Raw genomic sequence first — 7,155 nt, 5'->3', positions numbered from 1 at the left:
AAATGAAATGAAATGAAAGGAAAGGAGAGGAGGAGAGGAGAGGAGGAGGAGAGGAGAGGAAAGGGAAGGAAAGGGAAGGGAAGGGGAGGAGGAGAGGAAAGGAAATCAAAGGAAAGGAAAGGAAAGGAGGAAAGGAAAGGAAATCAAAGGAAAGGAAAGGATGCAAGGAAAGGAAAGGAAAGGAAAGGAAATGAAAGGAAAGGAGAGGAGGAAAGGAAAGGAAAGGAGAGGAGAGGAGAGGAAAGGAAAGGAAATGAAATGAAAGGAAAGGAAAGGAGAGGAGGAGAGGAGAGGAGAGGAAATGAAAGGAAAGGAAAGGAGAGGAGGAGAGGAAAGGAAAGGAGAGGAGAGGAGAGGAAAGGAAAGGAGAGGAGGAGGAGAGGAGGAGAGCCTTTAACGTAAGAAGCTCATCTAAACATCTTGAATATAAACTTAAAATTACTTCTCATTATGATATGACTGATCAGATTTAGTATTATACATTTTAGACGTAGAGTCTGATACATCTAAAGTTGCTTTTGTAAAAGATATTAAAAGTGAGATAAGACTAATAATTAACAGCAGTAAGGAAGTCTTTTTTCCTCCAGTCTGACTCCTGATCAGATCCTAAATGATCTCCTACCATCTCACCAGACATCACATAATAATTTACAGCTTTCTGTCTGACTCCAGTGTCCAGAGGAAACGTCTTCCACACAGCAGACATGTTTAGCTTCTTCTTCTTCTTCTGATATTTTTAGACGGCTTCAACACGAGCCAGCCACCATTAGAACAGTAGTCCTGACGTTACAGGGACTGGTCTGGGTTTAAGGCAGACCTAAAACAAACAGCATTACTCTGATTACATGAGCAGCCGTACATTATCTCTCTGAGCTGAGATTGCTTCTATTTATTCCTGTATTTATTCATTCGACCCAGACTCAGAGAAGGCTCCTCTGCTCTGGAGCTGACAACATGTCGACTGTAGAAAAGAGGATTAAAGCGGCGCTCGGGGCCCGACCCCTGGCTCTGCCAACACAAAGACTCTCTCTGACTCCGGCTCTCTGTTGTGAACAAGGTTACACAAGACTGCGTTTCCTTTTCCCAAGCAAGAGCCTCCCGGGCGTCAGAGGAGGAAGAATCCAACAATACTCCCAGCGGATGGGAGGTTCTGTGTGTGTACGTACAGTATGTGTGTGTTGTGGTGTGTGAGGATGTGTTTATTGGTTGCTGCTTGTGTGTGTGTGTGTGTTCCACTTTACTTTGTGAATGTGTGAGTGCAGAGCCTGATCCAAGCTTCATCGTGGTATTTCCGATGCAGCAGAACAGGAAGTCCTGGACTGTGTGGTGCCCTCAGCCTGACTTTCTGTCGTTTCTTCTGGGTGACATTGAAAGAATCTGTTCGTTTGTGTTTCACTGCATGTCTGATCAGTATCAGGGCTGGTCCAGACATTTTAAAATGATCGGATCGGATCAAAATCTCCTACCATCTCACCAGACATCACATAATAATTTACAGCTTTCTGTCTGACTCCAGTGTCCAGAGGAAACGTCTTCCACACAGCAGACATGTTTAGCTTCTTCTTCTTCTTCTGATATTTTTAGACGGCTTCAACACGAGCCAGCCACCATTAGAACAGTAGTCCTGACGTTACAGGGACTGGTCTGGGTTTAAGGCAGACCTAAAACAAACAGCATTACTCTGATTACATGAGCAGCCGTACATTATCTCTCTGAGCTGAGATTGCTTCTATTTATTCCTGTATTTATTCATTCGACCCAGACTCAGAGAAGGCTCCTCTGCTCTGGAGCTGACAACATGTCGACTGTAGAAAAGAGGATTAAAGCGGCGCTCGGGGCCCGACCCCTGGCTCTGCCAACACAAAGACTCTCTCTGACTCCGGCTCTCTGTTGTGAACAAGGTTACACAAGACTGCGTTTCCTTTTCCCAAGCAAGAGCCTCCCGGGCGTCAGAGGAGGAAGAATCCAACAATACTCCCAGCGGATGGGAGGTTCTGTGTGTGTACGTACAGTATGTGTGTGTTGTGGTGTGTGAGGATGTGTTTATTGGTTGCTGCTTGTGTGTGTGTGTGTGTTCCACTTTACTTTGTGAATGTGTGAGTGCAGAGCCTGATCCAAGCTTCATCGTGGTATTTCCGATGCAGCAGAACAGGAAGTCCTGGACTGTGTGGTGCCCTCAGCCTGACTTTCTGTCGTTTCTTCTGGGTGACATTGAAAGAATCTGTTCGTTTGTGTTTCACTGCATGTCTGATCAGTATCAGGGCTGGTCCAGACATTTTAAAATGATCGGATCGGATCAAAATCAGGCTTCAGCCAAGTTTGATGTTTGGTAGTTATTTATTTAAACCAGAACCACATCCTGGTAGTGTTGAAACGTCTTTGTTGGTGTCAAAGCTGCCAAAAAAACACCCAGAGATGACGATGACTTCTTCTTCTACTGTTTTAATGTCAAAGCTGCCAAACATTTAAGTAGAAGAAGAAGAACCAAAATCCTGTGACTAATCATGTTGTGTAGAAGAACTTTACTTTACAGTGACTGTGGATGTGTGGTGAGGTGGTAGTAGTTGATCATCTAAACAGAATCCATGGAGTCCACTCAGTCAAAGGCTGCACCCAAACAACAACAACAAACACTGAACGTTTAAAAGAAGAGAAAAGTTTCCTGGAGACAGCGTCAAGGAGAAACATCTTCCAGAGAGGGTTAGGGAGTTTATGGCAGCGTTGGATGACCAGAACATTTCTGGAGTAGAGAACACAAGGTACCAGCTACCCTCTCCACACTACATTAACTTTGACACAAACTTGAGATGGTTACTAGATAAAAGTCCAAACACAGGTTGTAGAGCCCAAAAACAACTCATCCAACTGTACTTGTTGACACGCCGCTATAAATACACTCAGTTGTTTTGTTCTGGCCTGAGGATAAAAACCCGGGGACACTGCCAAGGGTCAGCAGAGCCCCTGGCACCGTGTGCACAGATGTTATTAGCAGCCTTTCAGCTCAATTATTGTTCCAAAAATTCCTCCAAACATCAAGAGCGACAGTTGGCTTCTGCTGGTTCACTGTTTGACATCCTCCTCTGACTAACGTCCAGGGGCCAGTTAAAGGAAGAGAAGCCTCTCATGGGGCCAAAGTCCAAAAAAACTTGAGTCTGACTTTATAAATAAACATCACAAAGCCATGAATGAATGGAAACTTGTGTCCGCTGCCAGAGGTCACCCTGGTCACTGTCAGAGGTCCGAGTGTTCCCGTCAGGAACCCCCCCCCCCCCCCCCCAACACCAGCTTCACCACCTCCACTGCCCAAAGTCTATCATCGCCTTTCGGCCAGAACACCGTGCTCGTCAACAAACCGACCTTGAACGCCTCTTTGCCTGAAATGGGTCTCACACCACGGGCAGCTTTGATAGGCTAGCTCCTAACTAATACAACACTTACTGTACATCTCATAAAACGTGTGCTCTCATGCAGTTTATTTCTAACCTTGAATATTTACTAGGGATGCCCCAGTAAAGTGTTTTTAGGCATTCCGATACCGATCTCCTGATAATGATCGGGGCATCCCTACTATTTACTATATGTGTCAGATGCAACGTCCTAAAGGAGCAACTTTTACATCACAATATAACACCACACAAAGCACTGCTGCAATATAAAGTAAAGTCATGAAAGACTTGAGGGAAAGACACTAAATAAATTGTGGGAAATGGTGCCATCACCATCATCATCTTCTGTCGTCGCTGCCATCAGCCTCCAGCAGAGGAAGTTAATCTCAGTGTTATAAACTGAAGGTTAATTTCCAAATTTACGCTGGAAAAAAAAAAAGTAAATTAAATTGAAATGGCCCCAACTTCCCCTAAAAATCTGATATGAAATTATTTCAAAAGTCAAATACACACACACACACACACATTCATACTTCTGTCTTTGCAGGACCCTCACTGATATAATGCATGTCTTAGATCTATACTTTAAACCTTGGTAACCATGGTAACCGAATGATTAAAATTAAAATGCTCGACCTAAACTTAATCTTTATCTTAGATTCAAGTCTCAACCCTCAGACAGGATTGGTCAAAATGTTGTTAACATAAAGAGATGTCCTCTTTATTAAATACTACACACTACAGTTAGCTTAGCGCTAACACAAACACATACCCCAGTAAACTAACCACTGTACATACAGTAGTGAAGTACAAATACACAGCAGGCTGTAACAAGTACACATGTGGACCAGCTGTTCATGGACATTAATAATAAAACAAAGGTCTGTTCTGTGCACAAAACAGTGACAGTCAATAGTTTCAGCTCTGGGTAGCAGCATCTCATTAGAATAACATTTAAACCATCTTGTGACAGTTCAATGTTCTGCTGGGAAACATCTGGACCTGGCATTCATTGGTGTGGATGTTACTTAGACATGTAGCACCCACCTAGACCAGACCAGGCACCCCCACCCCCCCACCCACATCAACAACATGACTTGGTCCACTTGCTTCCACCTCCATCAACTTCACCCATCCCTACCACAGAACACCACCTCCATTCTTGTCCATGCCTTCGTCATCTCAAACTTCAACTGGTCCCAAACGCTGCAGCTCGTATCATCACCTGAACTCCCTCCATGGTCCAGATCAGCCCAGTTCTTCAGCAGCTCCACTGGCTTCCAAATAAAATCCCTCATCGGATACAAGATCCTGCTCTTTACCTTCACAACCAAGCTCCATCATATCTGTCTAAACTTCTCCAACTATACGAACCCTCCCGTTCTCTCAGATCCTCCTCAGCCACCACCTGCCCAGTTGTCCACCATGGGCTCTAGAGCATTCAGTCTCTCAGCTCCACGTATATGGAACATTCTCACACCTAACATTCAAAACATAGACTCTCTGACACGTTTTAAATCCAGCTTACTTAAAAAAGATTACTCCATCTAACCCACTCATTGTTATGTACTTTAATCTGCTTTTATAATATTGCATTGTTTTATTCTCATGATGTTTTATGTAAGGTGACCTTGGTTGTTTTGAAAGGCGTCCGCAAATAAAATGTATCACCAGACACCACGGGACACCCTCAGAAGGCCCATGTCCATGCTCTGATGAGTCACCACAAGAGAGACCTGCACAATTATTAGGAAGGTGGTCATAATGTTATGCCTGATCGGTGTATGTGCGTCCTAAATGAAAAATAAGAAGTGAAAGTGAAGTCTGAAGCAGAGACAGTTGGACAGTTTACTAATAGACAGAATCAGTTTCTACAGGATGTCCATTCAGCTCTCAGAGTTGTGTTAATCCAGACTGTCCTACTGATGATGTGTGGTTTAAAGGAGAGATCCATATCAGCCTCACTACGTGTTTCTCTGCGTACATTCCTGAGGACTCCCGTGGTAACACCATCGTCTCCAGTCTCTGTCGTTGTAGCATGACTCCAGGAAGTCTCCACCTAGGACGCTGTGATCCACACAGCGATACAGAATCCTGGAGACGCTTCGTCCCGTTCAGGAAATCCCTGTGTGATTAATCTGCCCGTCTGTCAGCCTTTCATATCGACCCACTGTTTGTCTGCTCGTTGCCCATGTCTGAAAACCTGTCTGTCCACGTCTCGTGAACTTTATTGCTCCAGCTTCGTTCTGCTTTGCTTTACAGAAGATAAAAAACAGGACTTTTATTTTGTTAAGGCTCGATAGGGTTTGTAGATCAATACCACAGACTAAACAAGTATTTTTTAAACTGCTGCAGACTCGCTCAGTACCTGATGAATCACTGGCTGCCTCCACGCTGAATCACTTAACGCCTCTTTAACTTGAGAGGAGCCAACACCGTCCAAGAAGTCCTCAACAAAACACAGTTGTTTTTGTCAGAACAAACAGCCAGACGGACGATTCACAACCACTCCGTTTCTAAAACTAACTTCCACTTCCACTCCAACTCCAAACTTCCAATTACTTCGGCTGGGGCCGACTTCTCTGGCGTCGGCCCCTCGCGGGCCCCATAAACCTTTGATGGGAACAATGACTGATAACTCGGGGACAAGGAAAAAATTAGGCTGCTACATTATCTGTGATTCATAATCCACTTGTGGAGGTGTTAACGGGGAGCCGTATTAAAGCTGTCCATGTTTAATATACACTTCCTCAAGTTGCACTAAATCTACTGCAGTTTTTTTTGGTTCAGAGACGAGTGTTAATGGAAGAGACTGGACAAGGAAGACTTGGCCGCCTGCCCAAGGAGGGGTGGGTGGTGGGGGGCTCTTTGCTTTTAGGTTTTCTTAGCACTTTAAAGTGACCTGGATCTACAGCATGTGGACACTTCTTTCACTTTCAATCTGTCTTTGAATCTCTCTCCGTTAGTCTCTCTCGTTGTGTTTTTTATTTTTCAGTTTTTCAACCGTTCTTCTTTACTCATCATGACTACCTTTCTCTCCTCTTCTGGTTTCTTTTTAATTTCTTTCTCCCTTTGTCTTGCGTTACAGGTCTACTCCAACTAAAGTCAAAGTTTAAATATTGAATAATAATTAAGAATAATATCACCAGAAGACAAGAGAGTTGTCTCCTTTTGAGTTGCACAGCAGATGCAGTCAGTTGCTCTCCCAGTTTCATGGTAAAGTATTAAAAGTTACACATACAGTTATCCAACTATTTCTGCAGAATAATCAACTTTACCTCTAGTCAGTGCTCAGTTAGTTCCTACTTTCAGTACGTCTTAACACTTCAGACACCTTTTGTCAAAAAATCCTATTTCATTTCATTGACTGGATAAAAGTCTGAATGCCAGCGTACTGTAAATGGTAAATGGTAAATGGCCTTGCTTTTATATAGCGCTTTTCTACCTATTGGTACTCAAAGCGCTTTTACAGTCATAGACACATCTACCCATTCGTTCACACAAGCACACACACATTCACACACCAGTGCCACGCACTGGGAGCAACTGGGGGTTCAGTGTCTTGCTCAAGGACACTTCGGCATGTGGCACATTCCGGGGATCGAACCGCTAACCCTCTGGTTCGTGGACAACCCGCTCTACCTACTGAGCCACAGCCGCCACTGTAAGGATCAGTACGATGTCTAAAGACTGGTAAAGAGAGAAAAGCTCTTAGAAATGATCTTGAACAAGATGACAACATACGTTAAGTTAAGTCCATATTATTATT

The sequence above is a fragment of the Chelon labrosus genome (genome assembly GCF_963514085.1).
Source record: "Chelon labrosus genome assembly, chromosome: 17".
NCBI classification, from domain to species: Eukaryota; Metazoa; Chordata; class Actinopteri; order Mugiliformes; family Mugilidae; genus Chelon; species Chelon labrosus.
The sequence above is the reverse complement of the archived record's forward strand: the minus strand, read 5'-3'. Positions refer to the sequence as shown.